Source organism: Ovis canadensis, chromosome 4 (genome assembly GCF_042477335.2).
Source record: "Ovis canadensis isolate MfBH-ARS-UI-01 breed Bighorn chromosome 4, ARS-UI_OviCan_v2, whole genome shotgun sequence".
Classification (NCBI taxonomy): Eukaryota; Metazoa; Chordata; class Mammalia; order Artiodactyla; family Bovidae; genus Ovis; species Ovis canadensis.
Window position 1 is genome coordinate 88,451,464 of NC_091248.1, and position 21,055 is coordinate 88,472,518.

Sequence of the window (21,055 nt, forward strand, 5' to 3'; positions counted from 1 at the left end):
ATAAGTTCAAGGAAATTCAGGGTATATCTGGTTTCTGCTAGTTAAAGTGTCATATGGGAATCCAGAGGGGAGGACTCCTGTGTCATTCACATCCTTCCCTGACTTGACCCAAGCCTAGGTGTCTCAGAAGCTGGTAATTAAACACAGTTCTTCTCAATTGCTTATCTTTGTTCTTCATGAAAACACTTTATTGCTGTAATGTATTGATGTTCAGTTTAAATGAACATAACTCTATTCTCCCACCCTGCATATATGGATGGGAGTGGAGGGGGAAGGGAAATGGAGGGGAAATGAAAACCACTTGAAATCATATAGTAATTAGTTTCTCTATTTGAAAGCTCTAAATTTAATTAAACAGCAGTGATAGCCAGCAGTAAACTGCTACCCCTGGGAGAGGGGAAAATGTCAAATTTCATTCTGGAAAGACTTTTACAAAAACACAGACACAACGTTGATTCAGTTTTATTTTGAAGATTTATTTCATACCAGATCAAGCTACTCAAGACTAATTCAAACCTGTCTCCCAGATGCAATAAGTGTGAAGAACTAAAACTTGCTGTCAGATGATTTTTGTAACATCTCACCTTATCTAAATATTGTATACTGATGTAAGAAATGATACTACGCAAAATCTTTGTTAAGAAATTTTTAGCTCAAGAAAATACATATGCTATTATGACATCGTATGGGTAATATTATATATGTGTGTGTGTGTGTGTGTGTGTGTGTGTGAGAGACAGAGAGAGGTTTTTCTTTAGAATGATCCATTTGTGTATGTAAGCTTCTCAGATGGCTCAGTGGTCAATGTGACCTGCCAATGTAGGAGACGTGGGTCAGGAAGATCCCTTGGAGGAGTAAATGTCAACCCACTCCATTATTTTTACCTGAGAAATCCTATGGACAGAGGAGCCTGGAGGGCTACATGACCATGGAGTCACAAAGAGCTGGACACAACTTAGTGCCTGGATGCAAGCAATGACTCCTTACTGCTCAGTACATATTTGTGAATACATAAATCTCCTTTTCTTATCACATAAATGTAACACAATGGGGAAAGTTATTTTAGTTTTCTTAAAGGAAAGTCTTACTGCTAAATGCTATGTTAAATGTATTCACTCACTACAAGAAGAGAAGCAACATGTTTGAAAAACTATACAGCAGTTCCTCTGAAACTATACTAAGGAGTCCCAGAATTAATTCAGGGTATAAAGAACTGATTATAAGGCCAAACCACAACCTACATGTTGCAACTAAAAAGTAATCACTTCATTCACTATCTAATTTTTCCTTGTGAACTGACAAAGATCCATCATAGAATGTAGTACCAGGGAACCTATTACATACATACCTAAAAAATATTTATAGAGCCTTTGATTCCTTTCAAGGCAGATTTGAATCAAAAATTTTTAAACTAAAAGGCAGTTAGAACTGGACATGGAACAACAGACTGGTTCCAAATAGGCAAAGGAGTATGTCAAGGCTGTATATTGTCACCCTGCTTATTTAGCTTATATGCAGAGTACATCATGAGAAACACTGGGCTGGAAGAAACACAAGCTGGAATCAAGGTTGCCAGGAGAAATATCAATAACCTCAGATATGCAGATGACACCACCCTTATGGCAGAAAGTGAAGAAGAATTAAAAAGCCTCTTGATGAAAGTGAAAGAGGAGAGTGAAAAAGTTGGCTTAAAGCTCAACATTCAGAAAACAAAGATCATGGCATCTGGTCCCATCACTTCATGGGAAGTAGATGGGGAAACAGTGGAAACAGTGTCAGACTTTATTTTGGGGGGCTCCAAAATCACTGCAGATGGTGACTGTAGCCATGAAATTAAAAGACACTTACTCCTTGGAAGAAAGGTTATGTCCAACCTAGATAGTATATTCAAAAGTAGAGACATTACTTTGCCGACTAAGGTCCACCTAGTCAAGGCTATGGTTTTTCCAGTGGTCACGTATGGATGTGAGAGTTGGACTGTGAAGAAGGCTGAGAGCTGAAGAATTGATGCATTTGAACTGTGGTGGTGGAGAAGACTCTTGAGGGTCCCTTGGACTGCAAGGAGATCCAACCAGTCCATTCTGAAGGATTGGGATTTCTTTGGAAGGAATGATGCTGAAGCTGAAGCTCCAGTACTTTGGACACCTCATGCAAAGAGTTGACTCATTGGAAAAGACTCTGATGCTGGAAGAGACTGGGGGCAGGAGTAGAAGGGGACGACAGAGGATGAGATGGCTGGATGGCATCACTGACTCGATGGACGTGAGTCTGAGTGAACTCCGGGAGATGGTGATGGACAGGGAGGACTGGCGTGCTGTGATTCATGGGGTCACAGAGAGTCGGACACGACTGAGCAACTGAACTGAACTGAACTGAAAGGCCGTATATCTCAAAGAAAATATACAAATGACAAATAAATATATAAAAGATGGCCCACATCATATGTCATTAGGGAATTACATGTTAAAACAACTGTGAGGTATCACTATACATCTGTTTGGTCAAAATTCAGAAGACTGACACCACTAGATACTCAGGAATGTGGAGCAACAGGAACTCTGATTCAGTGCTGCTGGGAATGCAAAATGGTCCAGCCATTTTGGAAGATAGTTTAGTATTTTCTTACAAAGCTAAACATGCTCTTACAAAGCTAAACATGATCCAGCAAACACTCTCCTTGGTATTTGCTCAAAGAAGTTGAAAACTATCATCCACACACAAACCTGTACACAGATTTTTATACAAGATTTATTTTGGCTTCCAAAGCTTATAAGCAACCAAGATGTCCTTCAATAGCTGAATGGTTAATTGAAATGTGATACAGTCTAGACCACAGAATATTGTTCAGCAGTAAATATGAAGGTATTACCAAGGCATGAAAAGACATGGAGAAATATTAAATGCATATTACTAGGTGAAAAAGGCCAATCAGAGAGAATTACATATTGGAGGATTCCATCTATATGACATTCAGGAAAAGGCAAAATTATGAAGACTGTTAAAAAAAAGCCTGTGGAATTGAGCTGCATAAGTTGCTTGTATATTTTTGAGATTAGTTGTTTGTCAGTCAAAAAATGGGCCAAAGAACTAAACAGACGTTTCTCCAAAGAAGACATACGGATGACTAACAAACACATGAAAAGATGCTCACTTCAAAACCACAATGAGGTACCATTTCACACCAGTCAGAATGGCTGCGATCCAAATGTCTACAAGCAATAAATGCTGGAGAGAGTGTGGAGAAAAAGGAACCCCCTTACACTGTTGGTGGGAATGCAAACTCGTACAGCCACTATGGAGAACAGTATGGAGATTCCTTAAAAAATTGCAAATAGAACTGCCTTATGACCCAGCAATCCCACTGCTGGGCATACACACCGAGGAAACCAGAATTGAAAGAGACGTGTACCCCAATGTTCATCGCAGCACTGTTTATAATAGCCAGGACATGGAAACAACCTAGATGTCCATCAGCAGATGAATAGATAAGAAAGCTGAGGTACATATACACAATGGAGTATTACTCAGCCATGAAAAAGAATACACTTGAATCAGTTCTAATGAGGTGGATGAAAATGGAGCCTATTATACAGAGTGAAGTAAGCCAGAAAGAAAAACACCAATACAGTATATTAACACATACATATGGAATTTAGAAAGATGGTAATGATAACACTGTATGCGAGACAGCAAAAGAGACACAGATGTATAGAATGGACTTTTGGACTCTGTGGGAGAGGGAGAGGGTGGGATGATTTGGGAGAATGGCATTGAAACACGTATACTATCATGTAAGAAACAAATCACCAGTCTATGTTCAATGCAGGATACAGGATGCTTGGGGCTGGTGCACGGGGATGATCCAGAGAGATGATATGGGGTGGGAGGGGGGTTCAGGATTGGGAACCATAGCGGATTCATGTCAATGTATGGCAAAACCAATACAGTATTGTAAAGCAAAATAAAGTAAAAATAAAAATTAAAAAAAAGCCTGTGGCTGCCAGAGGTTTTACATAGGGAGAGAGGTTGAAGGGGAGAGGGTAGTAAGAAGAGAGGGTAGTGAGGAATGACTAGGCAGAGCATAGTGGATTTTTAGGGCATGAAAATACTCCATGTGATACTATAATGATGGATATAGATAATCATACATTCATCCTTACCCATAAAATGGGTAACACCAAGAGTGAACCGTAATGTAAAATGTGAACTTTGGGTGATTATCATGTTTATGTGTAGGTTCATCCTTACTAATTTGTTAAGTGATTTTGTTAATGGAAGAAGTTATATATGTGTAAAGGCCTAGAGTATATGGGACATTTCTGTACTTCCCCCTCAATTTTGCTGTGAATCTAAAATTGCTCTAAAAAATTAAAGTGTTTTAGCAAAAATTCAGCATTTTGCCTTTGGTAAGGCAGGTATCTCTAACTGTGCTACCTAAAGTTGATATAATATAAAATAGGAGCAAACACCAAAATCATGAAATGATATGATTCACACATTATAATGAACAATAATGTTAATGACATCAAAAGCACATGCCTGCTAATCATATGAATTGATTTCCTTCTTTTGCTTGGCACTAACACAATAGCAGCAACCAAAATCAAATTTACCAAAATCAAAAAATCAGAATCAAAATAACAGCAACCAAATTTTTCTAGTGTTATGCATTATACTAAAGGAGTATCTGGTGAATACACAGATGTTCTTTCAAGTGAGTGTGAATTACCCTTGTTTGAGGCCCCAAAATATCCAGTCTGACAAGTTGGCAACATTTGACCTTTAAGAATTTATACTAAGATGTTAGTTTCTTTTCACCCATTATATGACAGTCACTTCTTTCCACCTTCCTCTGCCAAAGTTGCCACACAGTACATGTCCTGTCTCTCCTTGGGAGGTCTTGTGCATCTTTGGAATCAGTAAACACAAGTTTACTATCCCCAGTTCTCTCATGAGTTCAATGAAGTCATGATTCAACAGATTATCTGGATTTTTCTTGGTACAAGTAAAGAAGACAGTCTTTTCAGTTTCCTATAAATTATGCAGCAGAAGTAGTGACTTCAAATACATTTGTTCATGGTTTTAATAGGTGTGTACTATTCATTGCAAATATTTTACCATAATTTACTAACAATACTATTGAACATTTTGTCTTTTTCCAAAAAGTTTTTTTTACCATTAAGAAATAATATTATAATAATCACACTTATGTATACAGCTTAATTTTTTTTTTTAGAATTGTTTCCTGAAATAACTACTTGGTTCAAAGAGAATAGGGTCAAACTGCAGGCTGCTGGGTTTGAATTATGTTCTGCCATTGATTGCATTATTTTCAGGTAGTTATTAAGCTCACAAAGCATTTTTTGCAAAATGTTTTCATATTTTTTGGAAAATAGGGATAATAATATCTATGTTATAAAATTTTGTGATATGTAAATGAGATAATCCACATGTAGTGCCTGAGAGTAGATCATCATAAGCTAAACATGCAATTATGGTTAGTTATTATAAATCAATGATGAATCTTTTTGCAGACTCTGCAAATGTCTTTCCAAAATGATTGTGGCAAATCACATTGTACTAACAATGCATAACAACAAAGTCCTGCACATTTAAGTGGCTGATTTTTTATTTCATCTAGGAAACACAGTTTTCATATATGTATTGTGTGGTATGATATGAGCAAATCACCAGAGTTTGTATGAAGACAGATATGAAATACCTGGGTCAGATCCTGATCCTATATTTGTTACCAATGTGGACTTGGAAATTTTTCTTAATTTCACCACTTTTCACTTTCCTCAGTCTTAAGAATGAGAATAATAATAATTACTTTTAGTCATAGCTGGCATTAGAAATAATATAGGCAAATTACTTAGCAGATTGCATACTCAAAATGAGACTCTCACCTTTAAGCATACATTACAGATTACTGGGAGATCTGAGGATGTGCAGTTGTATCCCAAACTAGTCTCATCAGGATTTCTGGAGGTAGGTTTCAAGTATAGGTACTTTTCCACAGCTCCCCACTGGGTGTTACGTCCTTACCCATGTTATAGCAACTAATATGTATAAATGATTTCACAATTTATAAATAATTTCATTATCATAATTTGATTTGACTACTATAAAAGCTTTGTTTGTATTGAGAATTCCTACATATTTAAAAAAGTAAGTAGATTCTGAGCTATGATAGCTAGCAAATTCGACACAAAGTCCTTTGCCTTGCTCTGTCTTAGTGTATTGCATATATCAGCTTATCTGATGGTCCTGAATCTGTATATATCTCTTGCTACATTTATATTGTGTATGGCAGAATCTGTAGCACAAATTCTCCATACCAGAGCCAGTCAAATTCTTGTACAAAATCTTTGAAGGTAATCCTCAGGTTTTTATTTCCTTCCTAGTTGGTGCCATGATCTTATATACACAGAATATCATCACATTGCTGATAACCCTGCTTTTTCTGTAAAAGCATCCCATTCTTTGTTTATGAACACCAGGAACCTAAGTCCATAGACACTCAAAAAAGCTGAGCCCATAGGGTCACAAAAAGCTGGACGCGACTGAAGCAACTTGGCATGCATACAAGAGGAGAATAATTGGATGGGGTTTGGGAGCGGGAGACCTTTACACAGAATCCAAGAGAATAAGCTTGTTGATGAGTAAAGAGGTAGTTTTCTGGATTCTGCCTTAATGCAGGGATCAGACTAACAGGCACTTGGACATAATTCCAAAACCAAAGAAATATTTTTTCTGCATAGGTGAATAAGCTAAATCTCTCTTTTTCTCTGTGTGCTAGTCTGTGCACCATTAAGGTAGCCTAAAGGAGGGATTTTTGTAAAGTGGTGTCATATGCCACTCGCCAACACTACCTATAAAGCTATATGCTTTTCCTGGCCCCTCTATATATTCTTGATTGAAACTTGCTCATGTGGTCCAATAAGTTTTTGCAGCTCAGTTCTGAAATTGATTTTGTATCATCTCTCTTAAATTAAAAAAAAAAAGGTCTTTTTTTTGACTGCTGAAAAATTATGTTTGGGACTCTTTCAAAGATATATCGGGTTCCAATATACTGGTTAAAATAAGAATATTGGTGATATAATGAAATAGCTTGAAAGGAAAATAATATACACTTAAAAGAAATAATATATCTTTGATAGAAAATAATACATCAACACCACTAACCAAGATTTAGCTTATGTAATGTAAAAGCTCTAACTGAATTTATGACCAACCTAGACAGCATATTAAAAAGCAGAGACATTACATTGCCAACAAAGGTCCATCTAGTTAAGGCTGTTTTTTCCAGTGGTCATGTATGGATGTGAGAGTTGGAATATAAACAAAACTGAGCACCAAAAAATTGATGCTTTTAAACTGTGGTGTTGGAGAAGACTCTTGAGAGTCCCTTGGACTGCAAGGAGATCCAACCAGTCCATCCTAAAGGAGATAAGTCCTGGGTGTTCTTTGGAAGGACTGATGTTGAAGCTGAAACTCCAGTACTTTGGCCACCTGATGCAAAGAACTAACTCATTGGAAAAGACCCTGATGCTGGGAAAGATTGAAGGCAGGAGGACAAGGGGACAACAGAGGATGAGATGGTTGGATGGCATCACTGACTCAATGGACATGAGTTTGAGTAAATTCCGGGAGCTGGTGATGGACAGGGGGTCCTGGCGTGCTGCAGTCCATGGGGACACAAAGAGTCAGACACGACTGAGTGACTGAACTGAACTGATAACTATTTTGATAGCTACCCATAGGTGTCCTTATATCCTTTTTGGAGATGTGATAATATTGTGAAACACCAAGGACACAGGCAAAAAAAAAATTCTGCTGTTGATTCAGTTTCTTTTACATTTTAACTTAATAGTGGTACATTGAAAATGAAGACTCTGTATGCTATAGTATATATTTTAATTACACTTTTATAAACCTGAGTGAAATATAATTAAAATGCACTGATTATAGAACTATAATATGAAAAGTCTATTATATTCAGGCACATATTATAGAAAATGTAATTGATTTCTTAACCAGATGAGGAACTCTTCTACAAAATCAAGAAAATAATTTGTTTGTTGTGTAGATTTATTAGCAGTTATTCTTATCCTAGGTTAAACAGTTGAAAAAATAAAAGTTTTATAAGATAGCAGTATTAATAAACATACAGCGATTCTGCTTCTACCTCCAGAATTGTTTTTACCCACAGTTCACTTCAGGAAAAGCAGGTTGACTCTACTGTTTATTTTAATAGTTCTCACTCAATATATATCTTCTTTTAATATAAATTTATTTGTTTTAATTGGAGGCTAATTACTTTATAATATTGTATTGGTTTTGCCATACATTGACATCAATATATATCTTCAATGTACCTTGTGGGTATTGGCTCTGATATTTCATGCTGGTACACTGTAGTACGATCATCCCTTCAGACCAAAAAACACAAACACAAGACAGAATTCAAGATGGTGCTCCATGACTTGTCACTTCCAAAAACATAAAGTTTCCTTTAGCAGGAATGTAATATACTCGTTATTGTGGCTAAATTCTCATTGAATAAGACAAGAACAGTCTGCATTCAACACCATCTACAATTAGTTGTTTAAGCTGTACCTAGACAAGGCAATTATTTAATACTAATACAAACAGAAAGATCTCTTTTGCTTCTCTTTCACTCTACCATTAAAAATCCAGAGAAAGATTAATAATCTTTCATCAAAAGTTTTCTTAATGAGTCAGACCCTCTTGGTTAAAAATGTTTTGATGAAATATTTAAGTATAATTCAATAATAATAATAATAAAAGCTAGCGTTTATGCATGTGTGTGTGTGTGTGTATATATATATATATATATATATATATATATATATATATATATAGAGAGAGAGAGAGAGAGAGAGAGAGAATGTATATATGCTTCCCAGGTAATAACAGTGGTAAAGAATCAACCTGCCAAAGCAGGAGATGCAAGAGAGGGGTTTTAATCGCTGGGTTGGGAAGATCCTCTGGAGTAGGTAATGGCACCTCACTCCAGTATTCTTGCCTGGAAAATTCCAAGGGCAGAGGAGCCTGGTGGGTATAGTCCATGGGGCCCCAAAGAGTTGAATATGACTGAGCAGCTGAGCACACCTTGTTAAATATATAGAGTATATATGCAGTTTCCTTTAAAAAAAAAAAAAAGTAGACCAATCATTTGATATAAAAATCTGATTAACTACTTTCATTTGAGAATAAAGTAAGATGAAACTAATTCCATGCTCAAAATAGATTAAATGATGAGGTTAGGTTTCTCAGGAGAGATATTTATTTATCAGTATTATAACTTCTAAATCTATAATCTTTGCATGAATATGTTAATCAAATAGGTAGGCTGCCTGTATTTTTCAGCATAGATGTGATATTTTACACTTGGAAATTTCCAGTTAGTATCAAGCAAAATATTGCTGGTCTGAAGTCTCTAGGAATAATCTGAGTTCAAGTTTTTACTTTCCTTTCTAATACGTGACAATTTATGATATGGACTTTACCCTGGAAATTTCCTCATTATGTCTAGAATGTCTGCCTCAGGGAGCATGGAGTGGCTAACTTAGTCTACTGTCAGTAAATTTCCAGGACTTAGTTGTTTTCAGAATAATGTTTTGTGTGTGATTTAGTCAATGATGATAAGCATGCTAATTCAACATCCCCAACCTTTTTGGCACCAGGGACCAATTTTGTGGAAGACAATTTTTTCATGGAGCGAGGGTCTAAGAGATAGTTTCAGGATGATATAAGCACATTACATTTACAGTACACATTATTTCTAATCTAATACTGTCACTGACCCGACAGTACAGACATACCAATCTGCGGCATGGAGGTCAGTGACCTCCACACTAATTGGTCACTTTGAGGTCAGAATACTACAAATGTAGTCAAGTTCCAAAATTGATTTAACAATCTCAGAGAAAACTTGCTATATTCATAGAATCTTGTAATCTCTGAAGAGATGATGGCATCTTTGAAGTCAGTGAGGGGATGGCTAAGATCTCAGAAGTGAGTTGATAATTCCCAGGGATTCCACAGGACATTTTCTCTTCCCTCCAGAGACTCATAGGCAGAGGAAGAATGTTATTTGTAAAAACTATCAGTTTGTCCTCAGCCAAGGTCATGAGCATTTCAGCAATAAAGCACCAAACAAATGTACTGTATTCTGCACATTTTCATGTGCTAGAGACACAGACATAATTTACTTGGCAATAATAGCAAATATCACAGACAAGGCAGAAGTGCTTTCAAGGAGATTGAATCCATGCTCTGCACAATTAAGCAGTGCTACCCACCCAGTGAGGATGCTTTATAGTGTCTCATATTTTCATAACAGCCAGACTGTTGGTAAATTTAAATAAAAAGTTTAGTCCATAGAACAGTGATTGACCCAGCTAATGAGATGTTAAATCAAAAAAAAAAAAGAAAAAGAAAGGATGGAAGGAGAGAAGGAAGAGAGAAAGGAAGGGGAAAGGAAAGGAAGAGAAGAAAAAAGATAAACACAAATCACAATTACAGTAAGACATAGAGCTAGATACATAATGATTTAGACTAATCCAAAGCTCTGCTTTGATTTATAAAAAAGAACAAAATCTATAAGATAAGCAGCAATAAATGTGTCCTGTGGCTCTTAGGATATAATTTTACAGTAGCGTTACTACAGGGCTTTCCAGGTGGCTCAGTGGTAAAGAATCCCCCTGTCGATTCAGGAAATGTGAGTTCAATTCCTGGGTCAGGAAGATCCCCTGGAGAAGGAAATGGCAATCCACTCCAGTATTCTTGCCTGGAGAATTCCATGGGCCAAGAAGCCTGGCAGGGCTACAGTCCATGTGGTTGCAAAGAGTTGAACACAACTTAGCAGTCAAACAGTAGTCGCAACAGCTTTGCTACTGTTTCAGACAAAATGCACAATATTTTTTTACTATATTGCTCCCATAGAACTTTAGCCAAAAACAAGTTGAAACTATTCAGTAGCAATGGCTAGTGGAGAAGGCAATGGCACCCCACTCCAGTACTCTTGCCTGGAAAATCCCATGGATGGTGGGGCCTGGTAGGCTGCAGTCCATAGGGTCGTGAAGAGTCGGACACGACTGAGCGACTTCACTTTCACTTTTCACTTTCATGCATTGGAGAAAGAACTGGAAACCCACTCCAGTGTTCTTGCCTGGAGAATCCCAGGGACGGGGGAGCCTGGTGGGCTGCCGTCTATGGGGTAGCACAGAGTCAGACATGAAGCGACTTAGCAGCAGCAGCAGCAGCAGCAATGGCTAGAATTGCCATGATGAACCCAAGTTTGAAAACCATGGTATAATGTTAAAAACCTAGAATTTAATATTATGATTAAAGGATTTTGCCCAAAATATTGGTACTTTTGCTTGTAGTTGTATTTTTCAGGTTAGAAGATAGAAGGAAGGGAGTGAAGGCAATAATATTTTTTGGGTGCCTAGTATGTGTCTTGGTGCATTCTGTTTTTATGTACACTAAACATCGCCTAGACAGCATATTTAAAAATCAGAGACATTACTTTGTCAACAAAGGTCCATCTAGTCAAAGCTACGGTTTTTCCAGTAGTCATGTATGGATGTGAGAGTTGGACTATAAAGAAAGCTGAGCACTGAAGAATTGATGCTTTTGAACTGTGGTGTTGGAGAAGACTCTTGAGAGTCCCTTGGACAGCAAGGAGATCTAACCAGTCCCTCCCAAAGGAAATCAGTCCTGAATATTCATTGAAAGGACTGATGCTGAAGCTGAAACTCCAGTACTTTGGCCACCTGATGTGAAGAACTGACTCATTTGAAAAGATCCTGATGCTGGGAAAGATTGAAGGTGGGAGAAGGGGACAACAGAGATGAGATGGTTGGATGGATCACCGATTCAGTGGACATGAGTTTGAGTAAACTCCAGGAGTTGGTGATGGACAGGGAGGCCTGGTGTGCTGTAGTCCATGGGGTTACAAAGAGCTGGACACGACTGAGCAACTGAACTGAATTTACTGAACATCATAGTGATTTTGCTAGATAGGCCAGTTGATAAAAACTGAGATTCAAATAAGTTGTCTAACTTTTTGCTACCAGATTAGATAAGTGGGATTTACCTTTAATTTGCTTTTTCCCAGATATGTTGAATTATTATTAATGGAACTGCCATCTGGTCACCAAACCAAGATTAACCAAAAATATTTTATTCATGCGACGTGTTTAGTGCAATAGCTAACACAAAGGAAGTTCTCTATAATGTTTAATGGTGATAATGATCGTATCAGAATTTTCCTTTGTATCCAAGTAGTCCTACACATTTCTCCATATTATCTGCCTAATAGTCCCTCTTAGTTCCTTTCTTCAGCTCTCTATTCTAAAGCCTTCATTCAAGCTCATGTCATCTCTTCATTTGATCATAAATATTGTCAAATGATTTCTTATTTACAGCTTTGCCACCTCCTCCCAAAGCTACATCCATTCTTCATACTGTTACCATGGTTTTTCCAAAATGAAATTTATATTATTGCCTATTGCTTAAGATCCCTCAGTCATTCTCAGTAGAAGGTATGAATCTTTCTTTTCAGGGTATATAAATTGTCCTATCATATATCTAAAATATGAAAGCTACTGTTTACTTACTTAACACATTATGTATTATCTCTCAACATTTCTATTTCCCAATAGCCAAGTTAAAATTCTTAAATGGTATAAATAATTCTGTGCTATCTGACAACCTGCCCTATTTTTAATTATTAAACATTAGCTCTCACCACTCCCATTTAGCTCATATTCTAGGACCCTAAAATTCAACTATCAGTTTCTTAGGTCTCCCAGAATATATCATGGCTTCATGCTTAACCCTGATACCTTTGACAATTAATTTATTGAAGGAAATGTATACTTACATATAAATATTATTGTTGTTCCATTGCTAAGTCATGTCTGACTCTTGGACTGAACCCCATGTCTGAACCTCATGAACTGTAGCACACTGGATCTTCTGTCCTCCACTATCTCTTGGAGAGTGCTCAGATTCATGTCCATTGAGTCAGTAACGCTTTCTAACCATCTCATTCTCTGCTGGCCCCTTCTCCTTTTACCTTTAATCACTGCCAGCATCAGGTTCTTTTACAAAGAGTCAGCTCTTTGCCTCAGGTGGCCAAGGTATTGGAGCTTCAGCATAATTCCATCCAATGAATATTTAGGGTTGATTTCCTCTAGGACTGACTGGGTTGATCTCCTTACAGTCCAAGGGACTCTCAAGAGTCTTCTCCAACACCACAGTTCAAAAGCATCAATTCTTCAGCACTCAGCCCTCTTTAAGGTCCAGCTTTCAAATCTGTACATGACTACTATAATTTTGACTATATGGACTTTGGTCAGCAAAATGATGTCTCTGCTTTTTAATATGCTCTCTAGGTTTGTCACAGCTTTTCTTCCAAGGAGCAAGCATCTTTTTTCATGGCTGCAGTCAGCAACCACAGTGATTTTAGAGCCCAAGAAAATAAAACATGTCCCTGCTTCCAGTTTTTACCTTTCTATTTGCCATGAAGTGATGTGACTGGATGCCATGATCTTAGTTTTTTGAATGTTGAGTTTCAAGCCAGCTTTTTCACTTTCCTCTTTCATCCTCATCAAGAAGCTCTTTAGTTCCTCTTTAGATCCAGCCCAGCATTTCACATGATGTACTCTGAATAGAAGTTAAATAAACAAGGTGACAATATACAGCCTTGTCATACTCCTTTCCCAATTTTGAACTAGTCAGTTGTTCCATGTATGGTTCTAACTGTTGCTTCTTGACCTGCTTAAAGGTTTTTCTGGAGACAGGTAAGGTGGTCTGGTACTCCTTTCCCTTTAAGAATTTTGCACAGTTTGTTGTGATCCACACAGTAAAAGGCTTCCATGTAGTTAATAAAGCAGAAGTAGATTTTTTTTCTGAAACTCCCTTGCTTTCTCCATGATTCAATGTATGTTGGCCATTTGATCTCTGGTTCCTCTGCCTTTTCTAAACCCAGCTTGTACATCTGGAAGTTCTTGTTTCATGTATTGCTGAAGCCTTGTTTAAAGGATTTTGAGCATAATCTTGCTAGAATGTGAAATGAGCTCAATTGTATCGTAGTATGAGCTCTTCCAAAGAGTTATAAAGAGGTAGAAGAGAACAAAGACCAGGAGAGTGAAGTTCATGACACTTTAGTATCTGAGTTGTTGTGTCACATTCTTTGATGATAGAAATAGGTTCTATGCCAAGTTTCAGGATTTACCCTGTGCAGGCTGCTAAAGTTAAGCAGTGTCTGGAGAGGAAATAAATGCAATAGCACTCAGGATTCTCCAATAAACACAAAGCCAATTTCTGAAGAGGCAGACAAACTGATTCTGGTGTAGTCCATCTCTTGTGGCTTTAAGATCATCTTGCAGATTCTAATGATATCTTGCTCTCATGTGAGAATAGGATATCTTTGTACCTTTTCTAACAAGGACTGCACAGGTTCTATCTCTAAAGATAATAACAAATTTTAGCAAGATGAAACTATAGTCTACAAAGCTGCAGGGATCCCTAGAACCAAGATTGATTTTTATCATCTCCCTCTTCCGTCACCCATTCAAGATTGCCCTCTTCCTTGGGCATTGCTTCCTCTCATCTGGTTTGCTTGTTTGCTGAAATGACCTAGATATTAAATTCAAACTGAGTGTCTAGTTTCTCAGTTGGGCAAATATCATAGTGGTCATGGAAATATCAAATGATGTCCTATTGAATCACCTGGGTTCCTGATCTACTTTTCCTTCCTCCAATGCACAGTTTTAACTCTCTGTGGTCTCTCTGGTAATCAAAGCCGGTTTCCATTTCTAGTAAAGTAACTCCATTTTTGTCTACTAGTATCTCTGCATGAGAAACCAGAAGTAATCAAGTGATAGTTTCAGCTATCAGCAGAGTAAAACCTTCATTGCATTATCTGGTGGAAGTACTTCCCCTGTGCCTTACAGAGAATCAAGGCCTTTATCCAAGGTGAAATTGAAGATTTGGGAATAGAAAGTTTAAAATCCATGAGTAAGGTTGTTAACTATGATAGAGAGGTCAGTCATTCCTCTTGTACCCATAGGTTTATTATTATTATTATTATTATTTTTTACTTTATTTTGCTTTACAATACTGTATTGGTTTTGCCATACATTGACATGAATCCGCTGTGGTTCCCAATCCTGAACCCCCCTCCCACCCCATATCATCTCTCTGGATCATCCCTGTGCACCAGCCCCAAGCCTCCTGTATCCTGTATCGTACATAGACTGGCGATTCTTTCCTTACATGATATTATACATGTTTCAATGCCATTCTCCCAAATCATCCCACCCTCCCCCTCTCCCACAGAATCCAAAAGTCCATTCTATACATCTGTGTCTCTTTTGCTCTCTCGCATACAGGGTTATCATTACCATCTTTCTAAATTCCATATATATGTGTTAGTATACTGTATTGGTGTTTTTCTTTCTGGCTTACTTCACTCTGTATAATCGGCTCCAGTTTCATCCACCTCATTAGAACTGATTCAAATGTATTCTTTTTCATGGCTGAGTAATACTCCATTGTGTATATGTACCACAGCTTTCTTATCCATTCGTCCACTGATGGACATCTAGGTTGTTTCCATGTCCTGGCTATTATAAAGAGTGCTGCAATGAACATTGGGGTACATGTGTCTCTTTCAATTCTGGTTTCCTCGGTGTGTATGCCCAGCAGTGGGATTGCTGGGTCATAAGGCAGTTCTATTTGCAATTTTTTAAGGAATCTCCACCCATAGGTTTTAGACTTGTCCATTCTAGCTGTCCAAGACACAGATTCATATATAGGTCATTGATTTAGATCATATACCACATCCTAGAAGATAATATTCAAGATCTTATTTTCAAGCTAAGCTGATACAACAGTTGTATCTTCAAAGAACAGCTCAAAGCATCTGTCTATATGGTTGCTTCTCCAGTAGATCTTTTGGTCATGTATCTGTTAATATTACATCTTTCTTATTTAATGTTCCTTGAACTGAAGCAGTATTATAGAATATTATGACTTAAAAAATCTGATATTTTGAATCTTAGGTTTAGGTGTGGGTGCTGGCACTGAAAATAGAAAAGACAAAGGTTTATATGGAGAGTATGTATCTGGTATAGTAAAGAAATGGTGTTCTCTCCACCACAGTGGAAATGGTCCAGTGTAATCAGCCTGCCATTGGTTAATATGGCTTTATGGAGGAATTGTACCAAATCAAGGGTTCAATATCAATCTCTGCTGCTAGAGGTTTGGGTATTCATCAGTGGCAGTGGCTACATCACAGTAGGTAGGGGAGCTCATGTTGCTAGATTCATACATAGTTTTCAAGTATGCCACTATGATCAGTCTGTTCACACATCCATTCACACTAAAGAGCCAGGGAGTAACTTCCAGAGTTTCTGTCCATCTGATTGTTGAGAATTTACTCTCTGGTGGCTGCTTTCTGGTAGTCATTTACTCGGGATACAAAGATCTGAAGTCTTTCTGCATATTTATATAGGTTTATCCACATACTTTCCCTTCTTTAATACTTTCCCCTTCTTTAATACTTCAGTAATTTTTTTCATACTTCTGACCAACTAGACAAGGTATTAATTTTTATCCAGAAGTTAATGCATTATATATATCTATTAATTTTCTTCAGTTTGAAGTGGATGTTCAAGCATCCGGCTCACAGATCTAGCCACTGGAAAAATATTTCTTTGCCTGTGGTTTACAAAATCACACTTTAATGGGATTATAATCTAGCAACAGATTAATTCCAGCTAGTATCATCATATTACGTGAAATTACTCAGTGTCCCATTCTCATAGTCTCTACTAGAGCACAGGATCTGCAGCTTAATACATTTCATTTAATGAACATTTTTAGTTAAAACACTACTAAATAATCTCCAATTAAAAGACAAAGTCCCAGACAAAATATTAAAGATACATCACGTAAAGGAAAATACAACATATCAAAATTTATGGGCTGCATCACAGTCAGTGACAAGGAAACTTACACTCCCAAATATAAACATTGTAAATTAGAAAATCTAAACTCCTACATCATGGACATAGAGAAGAAGAGTGAAAGAAAAGTAAACCTAGCAGAAAGATAAAAATGATAAAGATAAGGGCAAAAGTCCATTAATTAAAAAACAAAAAATAGAGAAAACCAATACAACAAAGATCTGTTTTCTTTAACCAATAAAAGTGACAAATGTCTAGCAAGAATGAACAAAAAAGAGAAGGAGAAACACAGTGTGCCAGTATTATCACTGAAACAGAGGATATCGCTACAGAACTGCAAGACATCAAAAAGATGAAGACTTCCCTGGTGGTTCAGTGTTTAAGTATCCACCTGCCAGTTCAGGGAGTATGGTTTCCATCCTTGATCTGAGAAAAGTCCACTTGCTCCAGAGCAGCTAAGCCTGTGTGCTCTAGAACCTGTGAGCCGCACCTATTGAGCCCGAGTGCGGCAACTACTGAAGCCTATGCACCTAGAACCTAAGCTCCTCAACAGAGAAACCGACACAACCACAATGAAGAGCAGCTCCTGCTCATCACTACTAGAGAAAGCCTGCATGCAATGCTGAAGACCTCACACAGCCAAAAATAAATGATTTTTTAAAAGATATGGATAGTTCTACACATGTAAATTTGACAACTTAGATTGAATAAGCCTTTCATTGAACTACACAAATTGCTATAACTCCCTTAATATGATTGAGTAAATTTAATTTAATCCATATAGCTATCATTTATTCCCCCAGAAAAAAATCTCTAGACCCTAGATAGTTTCACTGGAGAATTCCTCAAACTTTGATGAGATTTTTTAATAGTTCAGTTCAGTCACTCATTCGTGTCTGACTCTTTGTGACCCCAGGAATCTCAGCACGCCAGGCCTCCCTGTCCATCACCAACTCCTGGAGTTTACTCAAACTCATGTCCATTGAGTCAGTGATGCCATCCAGCCATCTCATCCTCTGTCGTCCCCTTCTTCTCCTGCCCACAGTTGCTCCCAGCATCAGTCTTTTCCAATGAGTCAACTCTTCGCATGAGGTGGCCAATGTACTGGAGTTTCAGCTTTAGCATCAGTCCTTCCAATGAATACCCAGGACTGATTCCTTTAGAATGGAGTGGTTGGATCTCCTTGCAGTCCAAGGGACCCTCAAGAGTCTTCTCCAACACCACAGTTCAAAAGCATCAATTCTTGAGCACTCAGCTTTCTTCACAGTCCAAATCTCACATCCATACGTAACCACTGGAAAAACCATAGCCTGAACTCTCTTGCTTTTTCCATGATCCAGTGGATGCTGGCAATTTGGTCTCTGGTTCCTCTGCCTTTTCTAAAACCAGCTTGAACATCTGGAAGTTCATGGTTCATGTACTGCTGAAGCCTGGCTTGGAGAATTTTGAGAATTACCTTACTAGCGTGTGAGATGAGTGCAATTGTGTGGTAGTTTGAGCATTCTTTGGCATTGCCTTTCTTTGGGATTGGAATAAAAACTGACCTTTTCCAGTCCTGTGGTCACTGCTGAGTTTTCCAAATTTGCTGGTATATTGAGTGCAGCACTTTCACAGCATCATCTTTCAGGATTTGAAATAGCTCAACTGGAATTCCATCACCTCCTCTAGCTTTGTTCATAGTGATGCTTTCCAAGGCCCACTTGACTTCACATTCCAGGATGTCTGGCTCTAGTGCTACACATAGAAGTGTTCTAAACCCCATAGATTCTCTACAATTTAAAAAAGTTCCCAAAGGAAAAAAAACAATCCCAGTATGATATCGACTCACAGATTATGATCAAATTCAGGTCTAGGTACAGGATCATAAGGTTATCAAACCTTCATGGATATTAAATTAGAAACCTCTAAACGTTTTTGATGTTAATGCTAGCATCATAATAGAAACATTGATTAGATTTGGAAAATGCAAGTGGGTAAACCTGAGATTCTTCAAATGCTTCTTACCCCTCTTGCCTAGTACAGACAGTCCCTTGCCACTTACCATAGCTTCCCCTTTGCATGGAGATTCTGCAAAGACCTCACCTAAGCACATGTCCAATAAAACACTGTTCTCCTGAAATCCATCACCACCTATTGCCTCCAGCCCAATAACCAGAATCAGCTTTCAGCACATTCCAAATGGGCTGGAAAGCAATCCTATAGTAAACCAGGACACCTCAAAATATGAACCACCAGCCACTGAGCACATATGTGTGGTCATGGATCATAAAGAGCAGCAGATGGAAAGATAAAGCTAAGCAGAAGAGAATTTATTCAGGAAGGTATTTAGCCATGACTCAGGATATGAAATATTGGCAAAAATAGATGTAAATTTACCTAATAATTTTATGGAATGGCTCCTTGAAGCCTGAGCATGACAACAGTTGACCGTAAATGAGATTGAGATATTGTACATTTGACAAAGTGTTGAAGAAGGACTCAGAAGCCTTAGGAGTTGAAAAGTTAGAATAAATTGATTCTATAATACCTAGGAAAAAACAATCTTTCTATTTTTACGAAATAAGCCCAGAAGACATTTTAAAATTATTATTGGTATGGTAAAGAATGCCTTAATAAGTGAAACATCTGAACTTTGAAGAAAGAAGTGATGGCTAGTGACTGCAGTCCAGAGACAGTAAGAAGTGTTGCTATGTAATTAGGTGTCCAGTCTCGATGGGAAGGATGGGAATCCAGAATGGCATAGCTTGGGAAGCAGAACTTAGCTGTGAGAAGTAAGGGAGGCATAATTACTGTACTAGGCAACAGTGTTTCTTCCAATTGGAGACTAAGGTAATAGCTAATAAATCATGACATTCTTAGGGATTTGACTGATGTGTACCTGACGAGGCTATTCCTCTATTTATATAACGAAACAATTAAATGCTGGCAAACAGAGTGGAAATTAGAATAATCTCAGAGTACATGAAATTTTAAAAAGCACTATGCATTTTGATAATCATTAGTAGAATCCTCCTTTGGATGACTCTTAGGGGAAAGGTGTGTCATTTTATACAGAAAGGTGATTTTTATGGTCATTAATAAATAATAAAAACTTCTCAAATTGTTTTTTTTTAATGGTCAAGTTTAAGGTCTCACCAATTTATTGAGTCAACTGAAATCATTTTGAAAGTGTTCAGTATATTAACAATGGGATTAATAAAAATTATTATTGTTTAATATATTTAGGATAGCCAGACTGTACAGTTAGCTCTCATTTGAAAACAAATACAGCCCATCAGTGCTGTGGACAGTGACCCACAGAAACAGCAATAAAAGGGTCATTTATCCTGGCATCCAACAAAGTTCAGGTTTCAGTCTCCAAGGGGAACCAACACGTTTGACTGTTCACCTCAAGTAAACTGAACCAGGAAAGTAAATCTGCTTTGAAAATACAGTGTTCTCAAGTTGAGTCTGTGTGACATAGGTTATTCTTGCTCTTCTGGAGAATCTCTGCTGTCACAGTACTCCATTAGCAAGGGGAAGGGAGAGTGGCCTGAAATCACATCTTATTCATAGACAGACTTTTAAAACATATTTGTCAAGGGCTTCACTAAGTTACCTTTAGAAATTGTCAGGCATATTAATTTATACTCACATATGAGGCTGAATTGAATAACAATCTAACTATCCATTGCTGACAGGAACACTATGTTTGTACACAAATGAGACCAATGTACACAAAATAGACCAATTGTGGGAAATCCCTAGTTGCGGGAGTTTGTGTCCCTACTCTCACTGTTCTAGTTCACATTTATGGAAATTGAATGTTAATCTACTTGGGATTATGTCTCAGAAATGTTTATCTCTAATCAAGAGTATAAAGTGTATTGATACTTTTCTTCATTATTTTCTTTGTCTCCTCTCAGATAGGATTTGTAACTGGTTGATCATTCTAAAATGCTGAAGTTAGTATCCAGAGAGGAAATAGAAATATGATATACACTATAACACATGAAATCAACATGTGAAAATATGATCAGAATACTATAAAATATTCTGGCCAG